General features: G+C 31.1%; 1 pseudogene; it reads right to left on the minus strand.

The window, feature by feature from the left end:
• Nucleotides 1-14,212: 14,212 nt before the first annotated feature.
• Nucleotides 14,213-17,539, minus strand: LOC107956387 (uncharacterized; annotated as a pseudogene).
• Nucleotides 17,540-26,634: the final 9,095 nt, after the last annotated feature.

Consider the following 26,634-nt stretch of genomic DNA (forward strand, 5'->3'; position numbering starts at 1 on the left):
GATTAATAAGACCATAACCGGGTTATGGCACGTGAAAGAAAGGCCACGGCGGGACCTTGGCAATGTATGTGTAAGACCATAGTTGGACTATGGCATCAGAAAATTGATGAATTTGTATCATAAGCACTTATAAACTAGAGAGGTTTGATAAAAATATGGGTGATAAATAGAAAGGTATCAGTACAGGTATGTACGGAAAATTACTCAAGTATTGAGTTATATGAAGTTGAGAACTTGCAAATAAGGACTTGAATAATTTAATGTTAGCTCATGAATTGATGCTTTAAATGTTAATTATTTATCTATTTTGAATTTCTTTATGAATGTTGTGAACATTTTAGGATCATGTACGAACTTACTAAGCTGTGAAGCTTACTTTATGTTATTTTTCTATGTTTTGTAGTGTTTGGGACGTTCGCTCGGCTTGGAAGTCAATAGAGATTGCATCACACTATCCGGCTATTGATTTTCGGTATTTTTACACTTTATGGCTTGGTTATATGGCATGTATAGGCTATGGTCTCTTTGATATGGTTGTTGGAAATGTATATGGGTATTTGAAATGGCTTATTAATGATTTTTGTTGATGGTTATAAGATGGCCTTATGTTTTGGCACGATTGGTATAAAATGTGTATTTGGCCTATGTTATGTATATGTGTTTTGGTTTGGAATGCAAATGTGGTAATAATGTGGTTTAAAAAATAGGATGTATGGTATGATTTATAGATAATGAATTAATATGTTTAAGAGGCATGATTTATTTGATGGTAAGGTGATGAAAATACATTTAGAAGTTATGTGAGGTTGGTGATTTTGGCATAATGATTTGGTATGTTTTGAAAATGGAATTGAATAGTTGAAATGGTTGAGGATAAATAACATAATATGTGTATGAATTGGCATATTTTGGCTGCTTATATATGCATTGAAATGGTATATTTTGGTTGCTCTATGTGCACAAGAAAAAGGGGTGGCAAATTAGCTTTACAAATGGCCTATTTTTGTCCACACGGGCAGAGACACAGGCGTGTGTCTCAACCATGTGCGACACATGGTCATGCTGCACGGTTGTGTGTCCCCTGGGGTACCCTTTCGATTTAAGGCAATATACTCTATAATTTTGACACGGACGTGTGTGTCACACACGGGTTGGCATATGAGCGTGTGGCCAACAGTGTGACCTAAGTCAGTAACCTCCCAAATTTTCCCACTGCCAAGGCACACGGGCGTGTTCTCGGTCGTGTGGTGCAAGTCAGTATGTATGCCCTGTTTTCACACGGGTGTGTCTAGTAACCGTGTGAGGCACACGGCCTGTTCACATGGGCGTGTGACCTTTAAAAGATTAAAAATTTATAAGTTTTTCAAAGTTTGTGAATGTTATCGGTTTAGTCTCGAACCACTTCTAAGCATGTTTTAAGGTCTTGTAGGACCTTATAAGGGACAAAGTGATTGAGATGAATGGGTTTTTAATGATGATTGCACAAATGTATGATTTATGTTGTGGTTGATCGGTAATGCCGTGTAACTATTCCGGTAATGGATAAGGGTTAGGGGTGTTACACATCACAACTTCCATGCTTCAATATCGCAACGCTCCCCTTTTAAATGATGTTTTCTTCATGTTCAGGACACTGTCAACTCCCTATAACACTTAATCAACTTGTTAGATTCCCTATGGCACGATTGACCAATTTGGGTCTAAAAAATGGCTTAAAACTAATAAAAATAATTTATTAATGACAAAAATAAAAATCAACAAAAACATATAAAATACACTTAAATATATTGAGAATAAACTCCTTAAGTGTAATGGAGAGCCTAATTTGACATATCAAATTATGGTAGATCAAGTGGATTGTAGACACAGGCGCTTCCAAACATTTCTATGTCAACATAGAAATGTTCACCTAGTTTGTAAGTGTAGCTGAAGGCGAACAAGCCTACATAGGTAATTTTAACTGTTCAAAAGTACTCGATAAAGGAAAGATCTTACTTAAGCTTACTTATGGCAAAACATTAACATTGAATAATGTTCTTTATGTACTTGCACTACGTAAAAATTTGATCTGTGGTAGATTACTGAATAAGGCAGGCATTATATTAGTCTTTGATTCCAATAAACTTATACTTTCCTATAATGGAGATTATGTTGGGAAAGGTTATCTGAGTGGAAGTTTATTTGTGATTGAGACTAAGCTATGTTTAATGATAATAATAAGGTCACCATTTCTACTTATATTGTTGAATCCCTTGATATGTGGTATGCTAAATTAAGTCATGTGAATATTCATTTTCTAAAAAAGCTCGTAAAAATGAATCTACTCCCTAATCTAGATGATAATAGCTTTAATAAATGTGAAATTTGTGTTAAAACCAAACCTGCTAAACCTTCCTTAAAAACTCTTACTGATAAGAAAATTGAACTTTTAGAGTTAGTTCATTCTGATCTTGTAGACTTAAAAAAACTAGAAAGTAAGAGTGGAAAACGCTAATATATCACCTTTGTAGATAACTACTCTAGATATACAAAGGTTTATCCTCTAAGATCGAAAGATGAAGCTGATAAAACTCTTCTTCTTTATAAAGCAGAAGTAGAAAACTAGTTTGATTGGATAATAAAATGTCTTACATCTGATAGAGGTGGTGAATATGGAATTAATTTCCTTGAAGTGGTCTATAATAAAGACAACATTATACATGAGTTTTCGGCTCTTTATTTCCCACAACATAATTACATAGTTGAAAGGAAAATAGAACTCTAAAAGAAATGATGAATGTGTGTAAGTTCTAGTTTATTTGACAGTATGTGAGAGGAGGTTGTACTTTCTGCAAACCATATTCTTAATAGTTGTGAGACATTTAATCAAGAATGAAGTACTTGCTTTGGAGTACATGAGGTCTAAAAGGAACCTAGTTGATCCACTAACTAAAGGGCTAAGTAGGAAAATAGTTCTTGATTCGTTGAGGGGGATGGGTCTTAAGCCCAGTGGTTGAGGAATTCATGGTGGATACCCAACTTAGTTGTCTAAGTTAAATGTGGTCAAACGAAACCATGGAAAGACTCATAGTGTACATTTTTACCTTTCCCTATGGAAAGCGATGTACGTATATAAGGTTGAGTTCTTACTTTTACTAAATTCATATCCCAAGGTTTAGATGATCCTATTAAGAAAGATTTGATGAATTCATCAAATTTAAATTTGAGAGGATGAGCCTAATAAATGCTATTAATGATTTCATAGTCTTATTTCAGGTAGTCTTTATTGAGATAAACTTGATGAAATCACCTATGTAAGTGTGAAGAACTAGCCACCTTCTATGAAAGACATTGAGTCGTCTTTCTAGAGCACTTACTAGTATCCTGATGTGTATTGGCTAAAACTTGTTGATCTATTGTGGAACATCAGTTAGATCTAAGATTAGTCATATGTCACAAGTTAACCCCTATATTAATAAGTTCAAGATTCGTTCACTTGTTAAAGAGAAGAATCATTTATTTCACTATATACTAGTTCAAATCCACAAGATACTAGTGTTTAAGCGGCTAATTTCGATGTTGCTCTTCTTAAATTTTACCTTTTCTCATATTTACAAAAAAATTCCAATTCTTTTGCATTAGTGAGGGAATGTTGGTAATGCAAAGTGGGTAATTTCGCATTGGTTGGGAAAAGGCTTCTAAGAGGGTTTAGAAATAGCCTTACCTCTTACCCTCATTGAGTAATTGGGGCTAAAGGCCCAACACACACGCGCCATCGCCCAACCCGATCCGTGTTCATGTTACTTTTTGTGGATATTAACATTGCGTGTTTTACCTTTTTGCCCCTTCAAAAAATAGTTAAAATAGTAGGTCATTCTCCTCATTTTATACAACAAGAAAAACAATCTCATTCTTTTTTTCTCCTCGCCTGTTTTCTTTTCAGTTATCTTTTTTGGTCAAATTTTCTAACCAAATCCTCAATTTTATTTTCCAGCCTATTTTTCCAATTCCTTTCCAAGAGAGCAATACTAATTGTGTTCCATCCTTCTTTATTCGAGTGTACGAATATTGAATTACTATGTTAACCTTTGGGGGCAATGTCCACTACATGATTATTCTAATCAAGGCATATTTGCTTCTAAGGTAGTGGTTCTTCAACGGCACAATGGTTATTTTATCCATTTACACTCAGTTTATTTTTCCTGTTAGTGCTAATGGATTCGTTCTGCAGTAGTATATTTCCAACATCACGTTCAAGACCCACTTTCACGTTCAAGACCCACTTTGCACAACTAAAATGTATGGGTCTCTAAGTCCCACAATGAGCTATTATTATGTGTGAATCTACACCAAGCAGTTACTCGAACATGAATTAATACTTTAATTTATTTGTATTTGTAAATTGTCAAAAGAGAAAGAAATCCACACTGTTATTTTTAAATTAAAAAATTTATATAGATATAGATAAAATATGATCTTTTCACCCATATTTTGGTAGTGATAAAATTTAATTTAGATAAATTTAATAAATAAGTGTTTACATATTTATATACTTGGTTGTTTTTATACGGTACGGTGTGACTTGCGAGTAGTTTTCTTTTAGGATTTAGTTACTATTAAAGATGTTTCCACTCCATACAAGGTTTTAAAGATAAATGCAATTAACGTTATCTTTAATTAGTTTATGGTACACCTTTCTTTGTGAGTGAAAAATGTAATAAATATATTTTTAAAATATAATAATTAAATATATTCTAGTTGAAATGGTAATATAGAGAATTAAAATCATAAAGTTAATTTGAATTTTGTTGTGTAATTTTTTTTTAGATTTTATATGAAAAAGATAAATTTTATCTAAAAATAATATTCCTTAATTTTTAAAAATAAGGGTTTTTCTTTTTCTATAACTTTAAAACTAAGTTTGGAATTCAATTTATGAGTGGTATCTTAAATATAAAACTAGTTCTATGTAAAGGTATTCATTGGTTGGGTTGAGCCTAAGTATGATATTAACATACTTTATACTTGTCCAATCCTAATCCAATCCGATATATGGGTCTAAAATTTTGTCAAAATTTGCCCATATTTGTAATAGCTAACTCAAACTTATTCTAGGCCTGCCCATAATTTTTTTAAAAATTAAAAATATTTATATTATTTTTAACTTAATATTTTTATTTACTAAAATTTTATATATAACCATCTTAATTTTTTTAATATTTATATTACAGTAGTACTATATACTACATAAGATTTAATTTTTATGTGTTTTATATATATAAAAAAAACATAATACAAAACATTATAAACTTATAGAAAACATGTCGGGTTAAGCTCAAGTCTTAAATGTTTAAGTTTGAGCTTGATCTATATTTTTAACGGGCCTAATTCTTTTGCTCAAATCCAAATTTCATGAAAAGACAAAAAATTATCGTATTAGTAGTTGTTACTTTGTAAAAGTAAAGGTATTTTAATAATTTATTAATTAAGTTGTGCTTAATTGACTCGTAACACCAAACTCAATAGGAATTTAAAACAAGTATAGATAGATGAATAGATAATATGATAAGGTTGAGTTTGATTCAATTTAGTCGGATCTTCAAAACAATTTAAGATAATTCAATTTGGTTTTTTGATTTTTTTCATATTAATTTAGGGTTTTGAACTTTTGCACATTCTTTAGTAAAGTTTAAAAATTTTTAGAAAAATATATTTTTCAAGAATAACCAATAAATATTTTTTCAAGAATAACAAATAAATCAAAAGGCTTCGTTTACATTGGATTCCACTAATAAAAACCCAAGAAAAGATAACGGTCAATTTTTTTCATTAGTCATTAGTAAATTGTGAAATTTAGTTATTATATATTAATAGGGTGAATTTTAATTTTTATATTTTTTAAATGTTAAAATTTTAATATTGACTCAAATTATAATAGTTAAATCGTTTTAATTAAATTTTTGTTGTTAGTCTTATACTATGTGTAAAGTTATAGATTTAATTATTGTTATTTAATTTGATCATTTTTAGTTTTATGCTTCGAAATTCACAATTTTAATTTGACACAAACAATAATTATTCAATTTAATTGTTTACTTTTTTATATGTAATATGTGGAGGTAATAAATTGATATATATTAATATATTTATTGCATAATATTTAGAAAATAATAAATAAAATAAATACAAATAGATGAATATTGAAATTTTAAAAATTAAAAATATAAAAAATTAAAAGAAATTACACATAATTTAATAAAATAAATAAACAAATAAAGGGGAAAGGTGAAACTTGTAGGCGCTTTCAGAATGTTTAATTGGAAAGTTGGAATAAATGTTGATCAAAACTATCAAGCTGTCTAAAAGTTACATTGGATCCTCATTGTGGCGTGCTTTGCTTTACTTCTTTGTTTCAACGGTAAAATCGTACGACATTTTTATTAAAAGTGCCGTTATTATTTTGATTTTATTGAAATCAAGTCTGTTGAGTTATTATCTAATATCGCAAATTAAATCTTAATTTAATTAGTATAAATATTATTGTTAATACAAAAAAAGTGAGTTTGATTGTGTTGAAATGTATTATCCTCTTATTTATAAATTGAAATGGACTATAAATAGTTCTAGACATTATATAAAAAAATAGATATAATCAGAAGAGTGCTCAAAAAATTTTAAGTGAATGTCATAAACAAAATATTTTGTCATGTTAATAAAAAGTTTTTTAAATATAATTTTGTTAACCGAAAAATGATAAATTTTAAACAATAAATGTTAACCCTGTTTTAATTTGGCATTACTCAGAATTTTAATAATATAAAGAGTAAATTGATCCATTTAATAGTAGATAGACTAATTAAATATAGTCTCTATAATAGAGACACCTGTCAGATATATTCGTTTAATTTTAAGTTATATCATTAACATTGAAAGAAGTCTAAGTTTTCTTATGTTATTCTTTATATGTTATTATTTAAAATCTACTTAATTTTAAGTATTTATAATTTTATAATAAAATATTAGTAAATGTACGAAGAGATTCTATTATTATAGAGATTTAATCAAAATAATCTTATTATTAAATGAATCAATTTAATTTTTATACTCTTAAAAAAATAAAAACAAGCAATATTTAACATTTTACTATTTAGAAAATAGGTAAACTATAAGATAGGTTTTAAAATAGTTATTTTTATTTTAATCATTTTAATTCTTTTTGTAAATTTTGTTATTACTATTACAGAAGTATAGCCACTCAATTATTAAACATTGCTGATTGGACTTGCCACATCAGCCTTTCCTTTTCCACATTTTGAACCAATCATAACATTTGTTTTCCTTTCCCTTCATTATCTTCTACCCAGCCCTCACGCTTCCCAGCCCCTGAGGCTCACTCCGTCTCCCAGCTCAAGCCGCACCATAACAACCACCGTTACTCCTCTGCACACCACACCACCGACCCAACCTCCACCGGTGCCAAGCACCACCATTCGCGCACCCCGCCTAGCCCACAACAACTCGCAAACCAGGACCAGTCCAACTCCGCCCAACCCTAAAACTGTGCCGGCCTGTCCTGCTCCTCTGCCCATCATTGGATGAACCTAGCCTAACCCACTATAGCAGCAACCCGACCCTCAATGTCTCTCTCTCGCACAAGTTGAATGGCAACTTTGATTCTATCTTATTCCTTGTTCTTCATAACAAGCCGAGAAACGCCGAGTTTTGTTTTCAAAGCTTAACCAATGACATGTTACTTGTGGAATAAAAATATACTGTTCCAAAAGCAGAGGATAAGGTTGGGTAAGGTAGCAGAAAAGTGCTGAAGCTCTGAAAAAGAGAGATTGATCTCTATTTCCCTTGGCATGTGCTTTTGAGGTCCCATCTCTACTCATTTGCAACAATGGGTTGTCGTCAACTTGCCTAAGTTGCCTTCCTATTTAATCCTAATTCACAATATATCTGTCATGGATTGGACTCAACTTACGGGATTGTTCTATTTAAACGTTATGAGTTTTCCCAAGTTGTCTTTCTTAACTACGTTTTTAAAGATTTAAACCTGTGCCTTTGAAGAATCGGATTAGCTACATCTATCGGAGGCGCACCTTATTGGAGAAAACTTTGAAGGACTTGTAAGGGTAAAAAATAAAATAGAATTGATGTAAAACCTCAAATTCGGTCTACACCAGATTTTGAGGAATTACACCAGCTTATTTAAAAACTTCTGTTTCAATCCAATTAAGAGTGCCTTTAGGAAATATAAAATTTCACAAAACTTTTACAAATATTTAGAAAAAACTAAATCTTGAATCACTTATCTCAATCTTAAATTTTGAATTCAAAATAGTGTTTTAAAAACAAGTATATTAGCAAATCATTTCCAGCTTAAAGACAAACAATTGTTAAAACCATTTGTTTATTTATAGAAAAAATCTTTAAGGGATACCTAACTTTGCAGCGAAAAACTTTTAGAGTTATAATTTTGTAACCCGAATTTTAAATTGTTATCCTACAAGGTTTTGCAGTTTCATGTTAAGATACTCACAATCAAACAAATAGAACAAAAACCCAAAACGAAGTCTAAACAAATTTACTGTTAAAAAATAATTAAAAACATAAACTATCTTATTTTATTAACTGAGAATCAATCCGAGCTCCCACATGCCATCTGATCCTAAACTCTAAGCTAACCTAAAAAATCAGAGATAAAATAAAGGGGTAAGTTATAAAACTCAGTGTATAACGAAACTTGAATATAGAACACATATATCACAATTTACAAATCAAAGTATCATAAAGAATTTCATCACGTGCAATTGAACAGAACTGAGAATGCATGATTATGTCAATGCGATATTTTTCAGAAATCATAATGTAGATTTTTCAGAAAACTTCCTGCCCAACTCCGCTACACACTAAAATAGAGTTCCTCAGAACTTATCCAACCAACTCATACCAACAAAAAATTGTAGACATTGCCAAATAAAAAAATATGTGGTCAAGCCACTAGAGATTGTAGTTAAAATTGCTAGATCAAAAATATATGTGGTCAAGCCACTCTATTGCAGCAAAGCTGCTATAACAGATATGAGTGGACAAGCCACTATAATTGCAAACAAGTTGCGAGACAAAAATGTGGTTAAACCACCGAAATATGCAGATCATTAAATTGCCAGAAACATCTTCTTTTCAACATCATAGCAAACCCCATACAACGTGTCATGGCATGCATATACAGAACCAGAATGACAAACATGTAGGACATGCTGACATACAATAGTAGAAAACAGAAGACATGGGAATCCATACTTCGTAGAACAGATTTATCAAATCTCATTAAAAACATATCAGTTTTTCCATGAAATCACATGCATGGTAATATAATAGATTCAAAGATATTCAAATTCACATATTTTGACATCACATGCTCAAACATTTTAAACACATCATACAAAAGCATATTAACAAATACCTCGTTTTCAAGTCTTATTTAAACAGCATGGACCCTACAAAAGGCCCACATTCGACTCTTACAACAAATACGACCTTAAGGAAAAATTTCAGAATTTGGACCTACACGCTTGTATGGTCTACACTGCCTGACACATGGTCTCACACATGCCCGTGTTGCCCGCATGGCCCCATTGGCACAGACCGTGTGGCCCACATGGCCCAATTGGCCCAAACAGTGTGGCTTACACGGTCTAGCAAATGACCTGTCACACGGCCTAGCAAATGACCTGTCACACGGCCTACTACACTGTCGTGTGGCGTCGATTGTTCCAAATTTTGACTTCCGACGTTAGCTATTTTTCAATACACACCTTACTGATTTCTGAAGCAAACACCACGACAAGAATTTCGTAACCTAAATTCCATATTCACCACGCTCAAATAGCAACAAAACCCAAAATTAAATCATTAAACGACCAAAATCGCTACCAATAAACCTTATCAAACGAGAATCAACCTTTCGACATCCGATTACTTACCCAGAATAGTAGCGGCAGTACTAAAAATCTCTCAATTCGCCAAAAGACTATTTGTTACAAGATCGCCACCTAAACCAAATATTCCAGAGCAATAAAAAATTGCATCACACAAAGAAAGTAACAAATTAACCTCACAGTCGTGAAACTCAAACAAAGTACGAATCTTTTCATATATACCTTACCACCCACCGTCAAGATTGTTCAAAAACTTTTTAAGATGGAACAATGGTTGTTATCAACAAAAAGATCAACAAAGACTTATCAAAGCAAAAATGGTGAAAAATCAAGAATAGGGAGATTGGAAAAGAAAAGAAAAACAATGAAACGACAAAGAGGAGTGGAAAAGTGATGGCAGTTTGTGGACAGAATTTGGGAAATTTTTAGAAAATTTTTAAAAAGAAATTAAAAAGTAACTAATCACTCACCCCACTAAATCTGATTACTTTTAAAATTGAGCAAAAATATCATTTATGACATATGATCATGGATAGAGGTTAAGACCATAAATAACAAAAAAATTAAAGGAATATTCGACCCCAAAACCTCATACACACAAGCACAACACCTATCCAATGAACCAAATTTACTCACTCGACATAACTTTCACAATCTTAATTAAAAAATCAGAACATGATCACTCTTGATTTCACTTAATTTCTTCTAACCTGGTATTTAGAATGTCACAATTGAAATATACTTTCATGACCTTTGATATATATAAATAAATCACTATTTTCATCATCGGATCAAATCAATTTATCGAGTTGAAAATTGATCGATATATTGATCTAGAAGAAAGAGTTGAATTGATTGATTTGGGAACCAATTTGAACCGATTTTTTTAATTTTTAATAATTTATTCATGTTAGGATCAACCTGATTAAGCAGCAAACAAGAAAAATAGAGGAATAAATTGAGAAATTGAACACGCAAATTTAACGTGGAAAAACCCCTCCAAAGAGGATAAAAAACTACGGGTAAAGATAATTTTACTATGATGGCAAAAGAACGAAGAGTACAAAAGATGGAGATAAAGACTAAACCCCGAAAACTCGAAAACAAAGAACCATCAAAACGTAAACACAAAAATCTCTAAAGTGTTATGAGTTCTAATATCTAATGGGTGTGTTTTTCTAAGGTTGTAAAAGAGCCTATTTATAGGCTAAATTTATAGGTCAAATAATAATAAAATAATCTAAACTAATCCGTGTTTGATTAAAATAAGTAAACAGAGTTTAACTGAAAGATTATTTTTCAAATTTAATTGAAAATAAGAGTCGTATTTAACAATTCAATTAACTGGTTTGATCACAAAATTATGATTTAATATGAATTTTAATTATTGAGTGCTAATTTGACCAGAATCAATCTTGTTCCAGAGTTTAATCATGAAATATTGTGTGATAGTTGATTACTTCATGCTTTAACTACATAGTTGGGGTTCAATACTTATCCGTAATAATAAAGTATATTTTATGTACCTTTTTGAAAAACACACGTAAAAAAGGAATTATTTTTTGTAGCTGGAGGTTGAATACGCTATCTATTTTGCATATTTGCTTCAATCAAAATTTTTTGTTTAATGAAAGCAGATGGTGGAGGGAGAATTTTTTCCGGGGAAAAAAAATACTAAATACTCAATAACCTCTTTTAAAAATTACAGTTTGAAAATAAAGAAAAAAAAAAGGAGAAGCTATTTGTCGAGAAGCGTCAGAGCTGAGTTGCATAGCCAGGTGTGACAACTCAGTTTAGAGTTGGAAGTAATGGCCTCTGTCTGTCGACTCGGTCACATGCTCTGTATTATTGAATTGCATTGCAATTCTCTCAAATGTTATTTGCTTTTACGATACAGCAGCCCACTGCTTTTTGTCCAAACTCTATGCACATTATGAAGGCACTTATGTTACAAATGGGATTATGTTTTGTTTTATAAATTAAATTTTATATATTAGATTAAAAAATAAATTTGATTTTTCTATTAAAATTTTTATTCATTATTATTATTAAAAATTATTCTTTATATGTCTACTTATAGTATAAATAGCATATAATGTATAACAATTTAATTATTTTATTAGTAATGCTAGTTTTTAATAATAGAATTAGATATAATTTTAAACTAAAAAGATTAATTTGTCCTTTGATTTAATATGTAGGGACTAATTTGTTCATTTTTTTTAGTAAAATGGACAAAATGTAATCTGACTCTTATTAGGGGTGAGTATTCGATTAAATTGAGTGAAAATAATGTCGAGTTAATAGAGTTGACAAGTCATATTTTATCTTTTTAATTTAATTTAAAATATTTTTAAATTAAATCGAGAGAAATAAAATTTGAGTCGAGTTAAATTAAAAAATTAAACAGAATAATTAATTTATACTTCAGGTGTCTATGTTGGTTCTTTTAACCTCTTCTTGGGACGAGTTTTATTCCTCATCAAAATTCGTCAAGCTATTGTCGGATTCAGCGACTGTTGTCAGCTCTTTTGGAACATTTTACGTCTGGTCAATTTGGGCAAGAATCGTGTCTATTTCTTTAATGGCAACAACTGAAGAGCGTGATAAATTACTCAAAGTGTCAGTCCCCTGTTTCGGCATTGCGGTACTTTGATGAGGAGGGGTAGACGGTGCTTCAATTTCTTGTGATGGGTTATCAACAACTTTGACGGGGGGGAGCTTGGAGACCCTCCAAGTTTTCATTTAGCATTTCTTTTCATTCTTCCCATGTTTACTCAATGGAGAGAAAAAAAAACGAATGGAAAGGGATGGAGATAGGAACCGGCGAGTAGAGACTTAAAGTCCCAAGGAGGAGTCTTTCTTCTCTCTTTCATCAATAGAACGATAAGACTTTGAAGAATTTAATGCCCAACGGAATTCCTTCCAAAACAAAGAGAGAAGAAAGAGAAAATAAGTAAAAATAAAAAATTGTAAATGATCTCATATCCGACACAGCCCAAGAGACCCTCTTAGGCATTCAAACCAAATATCTGCTAATTGCTTCTTTGTTGAAATTTACTTCAATTCCACCATATTGTTTTCAACTAATTCTGGGATAAAGTAATGTCGAATCTCAATATGTTCAGTGCGGGAGTGCAATACCCAATTCTTCGAAATGTTAATTGTCACAATACACCATTAGAACGTGGTAATCCTGAAGCATTTGTTTTATCCAAATGAGTTAATGCAGCAACTTCTAGCCACTATATACTCGGCTTCAGTTGTTGAGAGCTTGCTATTCCAAGATACTAGATTATTCTCCCAAAAGAAACATCCCTCGGAGGTACTTTTTTAATTATCAACACTGCTAGCCCAATCTGCATCACTATATCCAACAAGAGCCATGTTTGTATCCATTGTGAACCAAAGCCCATAGTCAATAGTACCTTTCACATATTTGGTGACTCGTTTCACTGCTTTGAGATGTGATTCTTTTGGGTTAGTTTGAAAATGAGCACGTACACCCACGCTTTGATAGATATTTGGCCTGCTAGCCGTCAAAAAAAGTAAGCTTCCAAATATGCTTTGATAGATTGTGCTATCAATTGGGACATCTTTCTTGTCTATTCTGAGATTCTCACTTGAGCCCATGGGATTCCGAGCATTCTTGGCTTGCTCTAGTTTTAACTTTTTCACCATGTTAGCTGCATATATTTTTTGATTGACAAATATACTCCTCCTAGTTGTTTAACTTGTAATCCGAGAAAGTACGTGAGTTCTTCGATCATGGTCATCTCAAACTTGGATTTTATGAGCTGCATGAACTCGTTTCTTACCATTTATTTCAGATTTTATAAATACATTTTCAAAATAAAATAAAATAAAAAATCATCATTTATTTATATTTTAAGTAATACCATAAATTTATATTATTTATTAATATTTATTATAGTTGTTCAGTTATGAAGTCGGATTTTTTTTTACTTTAAATTATATTTATTTCGAGTTCAAGTTTATTAGAGGCTCAAACTTTTTTTATTTTAAATTCTGTTAGGCTCGAATTTTCTCAAACTTAAATTTTGTTAAAAGTAAACCTATTACAAACTTCAAAATTTTCGAACTCGGATTGACACCAACAACTTTTTGAGCTCTAATTATCATCCTCATGTCTTGGGTGTTACGTATATATATTGCTATCTTGTACATCAAATTTTACCGTTGTCTGGATTCAACCAACGTTGAATGGACAAATATCACCATATTCGACAATGTAAAAATTATAATTTAATAAAATAAAAAGGAAGAAATAGAAAACAGCTGCACTCTTTTTCTTCTTTCTTTTTCACTATAAGAAAAATTACAGAGAAAAAAAAACTGGGAATTTACAGCTTATGATACAACAAAGTCCATTCATCAGTTATGAATTAAAAAAATAAATAAAAGAAAAACAAACAAATCGAGGATACTCCTTAAAAACCGTATCCATGTCTTTTTTTGGTCACAATATAATATTACTATTTTATAATTAAAGTTTAAGAAAAATGATATGGCGTAAATCAATGTTTTCTGGTATAAGTATGGTTGGCTGCATTTTCCATCTCATCCACCAACTTGTTCCTGCATTATTATAAAATTAAACAAAAAAAATTGTTTATACATTATTTAATATTTATTAATTTTACGGAATTAAAGTTTCACGTATCTACAATTTTTCTCGATTTATACTTTACATCATTTATCTAAATCTTTATACTCACAAAAAAAATTATCCTTTCTGTTAAAAATTTTATTCATTTTTATTATAAAAAACTGATATAACTGACAAAATAACAAGGTAATTACACATAGCATGCTAAGTGTATCTCATGTTGTTTACATAGAAAGACCAAATTTTAACATTAAAAATTGATAAAAGTTTTAACAAAAGTCTAATTTACTGTTTGACCTAATAATAAATGACCTTTTCTTGAGTAAAGATGGATTAAATGCAATTAGAGACCTAGTCGAATGACTTCTTTTTTGTCTTCAACTTTATAAAAAAATTATTTTAGTTATTTATTTATTTAATTTATCTTTTTTAACTCTTAAACTTATAATATTTATCAAATCACTTTAAAATTGATAAAAAAATTAGCATTTGTTAACTTTATTATTGAGGTGTATGACAGAATGAATTAATTTTATATAAATTTAAAAAATTAAATTTTATTTTTAATTTTTAAAATTAAAAATTATTGAATTTAAGGAAAAAAATAATAAAAACCGAAAAATAATTTGTAAGTCATAAATATTACACGGTTTTATGTGCCATATCTTTTTCTTGTTTAAAAAACGAACACAAGAAAGAAAAGAGTAATATCATTGTTTTAAATGCCAATTAATGGCGCTAAAATAGACGCGCCAACAGGAAAATCTCGATTAAAACACTTATAAAGAGGGTAAATTACTATTTGGGGCTTGCCTTTATTTGAGGTTTGTGATGACAAATTTTCACAGTAAGGTATAAATTATTTTAAACCTTAAACTTTACTATTTAAATTTCAACTTGATAATTTTCCTCGCATTCGGGTTTAAATTTTTTTGTTTAAATTAGACTTTAAACTTAATAATTATTCACACATTAAAATTTGATTTTAATAATTATTTTCATATTAAAATATAAATTTTAGAGTTTTCAAAAATTAACTTAAATAAGAAAATAAATTTAATCCCAGTATGAGAATAATTACAAAATTTAATCTAATAAAAATTAAAATTTCCAATTGTAAAAGGAAACGTACCTTAATTGGCGGGGATTAGTATCTTTTCTGGTTATTCCCTCCAAGTCCTGCTGAAAATGCTTTTGAGTGTAATCCCTGTAAGTCTTTGAAGCGCCTTCTTAGCTCCGGCGAATTCCATTTCCGTCAGAATCTGGAGATGCTTATTGGCTCCGGCAGCCACTAGTATTTTCCTACAATCACCGCTTCCTCCAGCCAACAGCGCTGTCACCAGCATCAACGGGTACTTCTTAAAAACAGTATCATTTTTGGGATCCAACATCTGCACCAATCTCATCACACTCTTCTCACCTTTAGCCAGCTCCGTCCTATTTGACCGGACAGTCAGTAGCGAAACAATGGCTTGCGCCGCCGCGTCTTGTAACCCCACTGGCTTTGGAGATTCCATTAACTTTACCAAAGAACCCATACAACTAGAAATTGCTCGCTTGTTTCCCTCACTAATTGATAATTTCGATAAGAGGGAAGCTGAAATCTGTTGTAAAATCATGTTCCCGTGCTTGATAAATTCACCCAATTGGATAATGGTGATAAAATCTGTAAATTGGAATCCGTTACCGAAAGGGAACAGATTGTACGGAGAACATGCTCGATTGTATCTGAATTTGATAAATCTTGAATCATATGCATCAATCTTGGCAACCCTTTTTCTTGTATAATCAAAGCGCGACAATATTCACCGGAAGAAGCCAGTATAGAAAGGCAATTGGCTACTTTTTCTTGTGTAGCGGTGTTACCAGAGACTAATAACTGGACTAAAACAGGAACCGCGCCTTCTTCACCCAAAGCCAGTCGAATATCTTCTACAGAAGCCACGTTTCGAAGAGCGCCAACCGCATGGGTTTGGATTGGTTGGGAGCCAGATCGGCAAGCTTCTATCAAGGCCGACCCCCCCCGTATGCTGAAATTGCCCAGGCGTTTTCGGGATCGGCGGTGATTGCTTCAACAGCAATGGCGGCCTTTTCTTTTAAAGAAATGGAACCTGTTTCGAGGATTCTTAATAAAGGCCCTAATCTTCCCTCTTCGAAGATGATTTTTCTCGAATCTTGGCTTGAAGAAGCCAACATCGACACTGCTAAAACAGACAGCTTGTTCTCGAATCAAAGGTTGACTGTTAACTTCGAGAAGACTTATCAAATAGCCAATGTTTCCTTCTTTAGCAACCACAGCAGTAGATTTCTCGTCCTTGTTGAGAAGCTGAAGGAGTGATTCTAAAGCTTTCTTTTTGAACTCGATGCCTCCAATCTGAAGTCGGGTGAAGACATCCCTAATGAAAAATCCCAAATCATCTTTATAAGAGCCAGGTCCCGAGTGAGACAAAACGATGGCGTTGGATTGGTGAAGAACGCCAGATCTGAGAAGCAAATCGAGGTCATGGAGATGGGTAGAGAGAGAAGAGGAAGCAATGTCGAGGTCGCTTTGCATGACGAGTTTGCCGCCGGTGAAGGAAGAGAGAGTGCATTGATCGGAGAGAGGTTTTAAACGTTGGAGAGTGGAAAGAAGGGAAGGGAAAAGAGTGTGAAGCAAGGAGTTGTCATCCCAGTGAGGAGATTCAGAGATGGAGGAAAGAGATGATTGGAGAGTGTAAAGCTTTTACCGGAGGACTTGCCACCGCCCGACGAAAGAGCAGACGGTGAGGGAAGAAAGGAGGAGGAGAGAGAGAACAGTTGTGATTAAGTCGAGGAGTGTTTGCGGTGGTTGAGGTCCAGATGGTTCTGCCGTCGGCGTTTGCGGTTGTTCTGATGTGTGCATTGGCGGTTGAAAGCCTGGAACTAGGATTGTTGGGGTTTAGGATTAAACAGATAAAAGGGGATTTTAATTGGGAGGAAAAGAGAAAAAAGAGAAGGCAATGGATTGTTGGGGTAATTATAGAAATTGAGTTAATATAATAAAATTTATATAATTTATTATGATTATCTATTATTTATGAATATAAAAATAAAAATAAATTAATTTAAATTTTAAAATTAAGTTAAACTAAATTTTTAAACCGGTGATAAAAATTTTCTTCAAATTATATCGTAAATTATTAAAAAATTAACGCTTAATATAATAATTGGTATCTGAATTTAATATTTTATTCTTAATTTGATACTTAAAACTTTTTTTGCCCAACTTGATGCTTGAACTTAATACTTTTTTCTAATTCAATATCTAAATTTATTAAATGTTATATAAATTACGCAAAATATTAGCATTGTTAATTTTTTTTTTCATGCTACAAAAATATTATTAGTATTAGAGAAAATTCATGTTAAAAAAAATAGGTATTGAACTATGATCAATGAATTATTTTCATTATTTTTAATTAGTAAAATAATTAATTAAGTAAATAAAACTAAAAGTAATTAAACATATAAAATGTAAAAAAATATTATATCATTTGTTACATGTAGGTTATACATTAATTATTTTTACTATTTCATAAAAAATAAAATTGTTAATATATTAAAATAATTTGTAAAACGTTTCACAAGTATCAAATCGAAAAAAATTAAGTATCAAATTTAAAAAAAAAGTCAAGTTTAAGTACTAAATTGGACTCTCAAAAAATTTAAACACCAACTTAAAAAATTATCAAACTTAAATACCAAATTAAGAAAAAGAAAATTGTAAATTTGATGTTAAGCGAAATATAAAAAATGAAAGTGAGAAACTGCGTGCGTTGACTACAAAATCTTTCCTTTTCAGACTGTCAGGAATTCGTTTTACGCGTGAAAATTTTATATCTATACTGTTGTTGACTTGTTTAAATAAAAATTGAGTCTGACTGTTGAATTACAATTTGACTTTTCTAATATTCTGTTTTCAATAGTATATTATTATTAGAACTTTGCAAATATAATTTAACTGTTTCCTTTAATTATAGTTTTATTATTTTAGATTATATTTAAGTAATAAATTTTTTAATAAATTATAAGAAAAAGATAAAGTCGTAATAATAATACGATTAATATAATTTAAATTTAGATCATATTTAAGATTATGGACACCCTAGCTATCGTATTTTAAAAAGGTAATAGGTAACTCTAAATTTGGTAGGTGGGGACCTTATGAATGGCATTCATTGAAGATTTCCTTTCCTTTTGTATTTTTAGTCAAAATAATTAATAATATTCTTTTTATGGGAAGAAATATGAATTAAGATATTTTCTTCCAATGGTGGGTGAAAATGAAGATTTTCACATTTAAGCTCAACCACAACCTTAAATTAGCCTAATAAGATATTTAATTTTTTTAATATTTAATTATATTTTATAGGACATTTGTCAATTCTTAATTTTAAGTGTGGAGTTTGAAAACTTCATCGACAGTATACCAAATATTTTTTAATAATAAAATAATAATTTTTTAGAAAATGAGATTACCACTAATTACACAAACACCAAAAACTCTATTGATATTAGTACCTAATTTTCAAGTTCTTTTCTTTGATTATTTGCCTTTGAATTTATCTTCTAATTCTTGGAATATAAATTTGTATTAGATTATTTAATTCCTAATTTAGATGATTTAGATCTAGAAAATGTTTATATATATATATATTATTAAGTAATATATATATCGCTTTGTAAAAGTTTATTCATTAAAAAAAGAAAACCCTAACAATGTCTCTGGAGAATACAACAGAAATGAAAGAAACCACAACAATAGGATCATCACATCAAACATAACAATATATCTTAAGTCAAACTTAACATTTCTAAAATATTTTAACTCATCAACCAGCATATCATATTTGAATGAAAAGAATTATATGTGATAACCTCTTCGAAAAGTTGTCCCTTTCACATTGTCTCGTACTCATTATAAACAATTAATCACTTTACTTTACAGATGAAAATAAGGTACTGCAAAAAAAAAAAAAAAAACATAAGATGTGGAATTACTGGTGATAAGACCATTGGGGAACATCCACCTGTGGCAAAGAATTCTAAATACACTGAGGATACAAGTAAGAATCAAGCCTTTAGGAGTGCTCTCATTCTGTAGTAGCCTATCCTTAACCCATGCTTAGTTGTAGAATTTCTGCCTCTTCCTTCTAATTGTCATCGAGTTGGGCAACTATTAGATCAACACAAGCAAAACCAGTTCTCAAAAGGAACAAAACAGAGAAACCATGCCTCAACCCAAGAACGCCAACAAAAACAAAATCAGTCTCTACAAACTCCTAACTTAGTTAATCAATTAACAAATTCATTAGATTCCATAACTGTCAATCTCCACAAACACATTCCAAAGCCTTCAAGGTCAAGTTTCTTTCTTCATGATCCAAGTTACAACAACAACCGAATCAGATTCAATAATAAGATGAGCATGCAAATGTTGGACAAAACAAGCGTTAGTGAACATATAATTAATTATAAATAAACACATATGAAATAAAATATAAATAGAATTATTTATAATTAATTTATCAAATACGAAAATTAAATAAAACCATAATAAAAAGTTGAAATAAAAAAGAATCGAGATTTTACAAAATGTTGAGGCCTGTGAAACACAATTTCCTTAAAACATATTCGGCCGCTGCTACGGTACTTGGAGAAACGTTGGTCGAATGTCTCCTACGATACAACAACAACAGTGATCAAAGTAGTAGCACCTCTACAACGATCAACGAACGAACTTTGCCTTTTTCTATCACCGGAATTTTAGAAATATGGAGAGGCAAAAAGAAGAATTTTGAAATCAACTGTAACACCCTAAACCTAATCTAGACGTCTAGACCAAATTTAGAGAATTACATCATTCGTACTAAAGTTTCATAGCATCACAATGTAGTCAAATTAAACCATACAATAGCATATCACTCATCACAGCGAAATTAAACATAGAGTCGTCATAAATCTCATAACATCGTAAAACATCAGTCCCTACTAGTAATGCTTAAAGGAAAGAGAAAAGTTTGATTGAGCTTTCGCGACCCTAACCCGATCAAGACTGGGATCCACTTGAAACCAGGTCAATGAAAATGTGAGTTGTGAACTTAGTGCGTAAAAGGAATGTATTCTATTAGACTCCATTCATGGTGAAATTCCAATTGCAAATATTCAGTTCATTTCAGATGTATTTGCAATTCATATTTAGAGCAGACCAACTACGTGTGTATGTATATGCAATTTTAGATCATATGCGATACTAATCAGATTCAGATGTAATTTCTTATTCCTACCCGCTACACACCATCTTTTGCCATCCCAACAAACCATTAAGGACATTCAATGCCCAACAACCCTGCACACCATCAAGTGTTCATTGACACTTTTACAGAAATGTAGCTTAGCTGCTAATTTAGTATACGACAAGCACCAGAATCATATATAATTTAGTGGCAAAGCCACGATTTGGGAACAAACTTCTTCTCCCTTCACAGCATCTCGCCTCATACCAATGCAGAATACAACTATTGTAACACATGTTTAGTCATTCCAATACATTACAAAGTTAACCCAAACAGTTCAATGACAGAGTGATATTACAATGCACGTTCAATTGGGTGACCCACAAATCAGTCTTAGTGTATCAGACAGTCCACATATAAACGAATTCAGTCATTTGCACATTTGGGAAAGTAATATCAAAGTTTAAAATCGCTCTCGGCCTCAAAAATAGTTTTCGATCCCAACATCCTGCCACACGACCTGGAAACACGCCCATATGCCTTGGCCTTGTGGTCTTTAAATACAAACTGTAACATCCCTCACCCATATTCAATGCTGAAATAGGGTTACATAGCATTACCAAACTTACAAAATAATTAAACATCTATTTGGCATACATTTTTTTCAATTCAAGTATTCATCATTCAATCTTAACCAATTCGTCCCTTATACGAGCCTAAGAGGCCCTAAACATGCTTTGGGAGTGGTTCGAGACTAAACCAATAACTCAAGAAACTTTCACGAAACTTTGAAATTTTTCTCAAAATAGAGACACACGCCTGTGTGGCCAGGCCTTATGTCTCATACGGCTATAAAACACGCCCATGTCAAAAACCGACATTCAAAATGGGAGCAAATGGCAGCATCCCAGCCCGTGTCTAACCCCGTGTAACTCTCTGACTTGGTTTACACGGCCAACATACACGCCCGTGTGGCTAGCCTGTGTGCCCTAAAAATGGACATACACACCCATGTGTCAGGCCGTGTGCTAGGCTATGTCAAACCTGTAGGGTATACTGACTTATGCCACACGGCCAAGTCACATGCCCGTGTGTGAGGCCTTGTGAAGCATACTGACTTGATTTCTAAAACCACACCAAGGGACACACAGCTGTATACTTAACCGTGTAGACAAAAATAGACTATTTACAAAGCCAATTTGCCATCCCATTTGGTACACACCTTTACCTACACATATGGCACCAAAGCAAAGCATAATAGGTAACCCAAAACAACCAAATCAAACATCATTCATAACATTTCATCTAAGCATTTCTTAGCCTAAACCATAATCACAAACATTCCTCATTTCATCAACCATTTCCAAGCAAACATTAAACACATCACAAAATGACATTAGCATACCTATAAACATGCATCACCAACCAAACCAAATAGGTCAATTTACATAGCCATATACAACATTATAAACACAACTTTTATAAGCCAACATAAATGTCCAAATTCACTATCAAGCTATAACCAAAATGACCAAAGTCCCTATACATACCATACGACCCAAAACATAGCTTCAAAGGTACCAAAGTGTCAGTGGATAGTGTGATGAAGTCTCTGACAATCCTCGAGTCCGAGTTACCTTTGAAATCATTATAAAACATAGAAAAATAACAAAGTAAGCAATATAGCTTAGTAAGCTCGCATGTCAAAAATAAGCAACTATCATCATTCATTAATCATTCAAATAGTAGAAAACAATATACAACAATTCTATTAAATATCAAAGCTATCAAATGATCATTCACAAAACTTACCAAAGAACTTATCAATTCCATAGTTTCAATACTCAATTCATTATCGTATGTACCTGTACCATCTCGTACCAATCTCATACTCAACCACATCTTTCATTTGTCCATTGAACCATTCGGAATAGAAGTCGAATACTCAAGGTCTCATACGATAAGTACCTATACCATGGCTAGAAGCCAAATCAAGGTAACTTATCTGAAATTCTGATATCATGGCTCAAAGCCAAATCAGCCGATATGCATGGTTCGAAGCCAAATCGGTATATCTTGCACCCGAAGTGTTAATAACATGGCTCGAAGCCAACTCAAAGTATAACTAATGACATGTCACTAGCATCCTAAACTATTCCTAAGGTTCAACTGGGACTCCAATTTTCGAATCATCGTCAAATCATTTCCAAACTCGTCCGTAACCACATAATTACAATTCATGCTATATCAAAGCATATAAAATACATTTGAAACAAAATTATAACATACGAACTTACCTCGGATGTTAAAACGGCAAATTAAGTCAATTAGTCGATAACTTTATCTTTTCCCCGATCTAAATCTGAATTCCACTTTTCTTGATCTAAATATATTCAAAATTAACTTATTTAATCAAATATTCATTCAATTTAGTCCAAAACACACTTCAAAACACATTTGCACTTTTGCCCCACAAATTTCACAATTTAGTACTTATTTCATAAAATCACAAATTAATGAAATTTCAAATATACCCATGCTATCTGAATTACCATAATACCCTTGCCGCCCCTAATTTTCATTTATTTCACATTTTAACCATAACTTTACACATTTATCAATTTAATCCCTATTTTACATTTTCACTAAAAATCACTTTACAAAACTTGCATAATTCAAAATAAATATTTATAATCTATCATCAAACATCAAACTCATACATATTCATCACTGTCAACTTTCAAAATCTTTAACAGTTTTGCAAAATAGTCCCTGGGCTAGTTAGTACTAGATGCAATGATCACAAAAACATAGAAATCATTAAAAACAGAGCAAAAACAGACTTATATCCATAGATAATAGCTAGCCAAACATTTGAAGCTATTTTAATGGCTTTTCTTCTTCAACAATTGGTTAGGAAGATGATGAATGAAGAAAATTTACATTTTGTTTTATTAATTTAACTTTTGTTTAACAATTTACATTATTAACCTTTAATTAAACATTAATATTTCACATAAATCATGGACATGGCATGAGACATTGAGTTTGTTGTTTTTATTTTACTTATAGCTGCATGACTTGTCTAATTTTTTGGGATATTTAATTACGATCATTAATTAGCTATGCATGAACCCTGATTTTTATTAAAATCATAAACATATATCAATTTTCCACTGCTAAATTATAATTAGAACTTGAGTGTTAAAGAAATTAGTAATAAACGAGGTTTTCAAAAGTAAACATGGTACATAGGATAATATTAACAAGTCTATCCATTCCTAAGCCATCATCTGCCGACCATACTTTTTAATTATTAGTTATAAGCGGAAAATAAATTTAGAAAGAATTTTCTTTAGATTCGAATTTTTCTCGCTAGTTAATTAAATTAAAATATTAGTTTATTTTAAAAAAATTTAAGTTAATTTAATTGGAGATATGTTGTTGAGTTTCATGTATCATCAGTAAATAATAACATGATATCTCTTCATTAAATAAAATAAAAATAAAGGAGGATTTATAAATAAATATTACTTAACTTTATTTAAATTTAATTAAAAATAGTTAAAAGAAATTGCTTAGTTGATCCAAATTTCAAAAATGAAATGATTAGGGTTTGAAGGTTTACTTTTAAGCATTTGTATTAAGTTGTCGTTCTTGACATTTACAAGGAATGGATAGACTTGTTAATATTACTTGTATTCCTGACCCGCTTAAGCTTTTTTTTTTTTAAAATTAAATATTAGTACGTTTAATTAAAATGAAATTAATCAATTATTAATTATTAGTTTTTATATTAAAAATGTATTTAATATATTATGTTTTGTTAATTATTAAACTTAGAAATTAGGTTAAATTATATCATTAATCCTTGTATTTTTTTTAAAAAAATTAAATCTAGTACTTATACTTAAAATATAAAAAAGTAAACTTTCTTATTTTTTCGATTTAAAAATCTTAATCTAATCATTAATATATTTAGTATTTTCCATTAGAATTTATCAAATTGACATGTTAATTATATTGCCCGTATATTAATTATTAGCTTTCATATCATCGAAGTAGTGGGAAAGCCAAGGGTTGGCAAGGGCCCCAACCTACGTAAATGGAAAATTTTACATTTAGGCCCCATTTATAATTTATAAAATTTTATATTAGAAATTGTAAAATTGTACTTTGATCTCTCAAAAATGATAAAAAAATTAATTTAACCATTTAAAAATTATAAAGATATAAGCTATTAAAATGGTGAAATTGTATTTTTACTATTGTAAAAATATACAATTTAATTCCAGCCCTTCAAAAAATTTATTTTGTGGTTTCACCTCTACATTTAGGAAAAATACACAAGCTAAGTTGACAATTTTTACTGAAAATAGTAACAGTATTAATGACTGGTTGTTATTATTATTTAATAACAGTATTAAGTTGACAAATCTATAGGCACATTATTGTTATTATTATTTTAAAATTTTTAAAATTTTTATTTAATTTTGGCTGACAAATCCTGTCTAGTCAGGAGTTCGAATCCCGAAATAGGCGAGAGTGAATATTTTTGCTAAGTGTGGGGAGTTGATTGGAAGTTAATAGAATTTTTTTAAAAGTATCTGTCAAAACCATCCCTTTTTCGAATTTTACAATTTTAAATTTAATGAAAAATGGGGGAATCGACTTTTAAAAAAAAACAGAAATAAGGGAGTCGCCACCGATCTTTTTGTTTTGGGTGTGATCGGATCACCTAAGAATTTGGTTATTTTAATAAAACATTTGCGATTTACTAAAACAACGACTCTTGTCTACGAAAATTTTAGAAAACGGGCTCGAGAGTCGGTTACGCATGAGGAAGGATTGGCACCCTCACTACGCCCAAAATTGGTACCAAATTAATTAAATACTGTCCTTATGTCTAAAAAAATATTTTTGGAATGTGGCTCTTTTTAATGAATGTTGAATAACCCGAATTGATTGTCAAAAATGTTTTTGTTTCGACGTCCGAAAGTTTATAATTTGAAATTAACAAAAGGATGCCCAGTTATTTGGTCCAACGAAAAACCGAAACCCAGTACGGTAGGGCACGATTCCTCGAATTTCCGAACATTGAACATTGCCTCTTGAGTGAAATTTCGAAGGGATCTTCGATTGTTTTGAGCAGATGAAAAAGCGCAACCCAGCACGATAGGGCTCGATTTTCAAACCGCCAAACATCGGACATCGCCTTCGTTTTGAAAGGTTTTTAATAAACATGAATGAAAACCTAAAGGAATATTAGATTGTTTTGAGCAAACGAGAAATCACAACCCAGCACGATAGGGCATGATTCTCGAATTGTCAAACGCCGAATATTGCCTTCGTTTTAAATGATTTTTAGAAAGTATGCGTGAAATTTTGAAGGGATATTTGATTATTTTAAGCAAACGAGAAATTGTAACCCAGCACGTTAGGGCACGATTCCGCGAATTGCCAAATATCGCACATCGCCTTCGTTTTAAAGAATTTTTAAATGATTGATTATAAAAATAGCTTAAAACATATTAGTTTGACTTGAAATATGATGGAATAATTAATTAGAATTTTTCAAAAAAGGAGGTTGAAAATTGTAATCCAGCATTTGTAGGCTAAAGGGAAAATAGAACTTGGGGTAATATGCATACATAAAATGCAATACCAATTAACAAATTTATAACTGAGCATAATTGATCAAGAAAATATAATCAAACTCGTAAACGTGGCTGACAAACGATTTATATAAGAAATAAAACAATAGATAGATGATATACGCCAATAATAAACATGACACAATATAAGTCAATCAACGGATCATATACGA

Source organism: Gossypium hirsutum, chromosome A07 (genome assembly GCF_007990345.1).
Source record: "Gossypium hirsutum isolate 1008001.06 chromosome A07, Gossypium_hirsutum_v2.1, whole genome shotgun sequence".
Classification (NCBI taxonomy): Eukaryota; Viridiplantae; Streptophyta; class Magnoliopsida; order Malvales; family Malvaceae; genus Gossypium; species Gossypium hirsutum.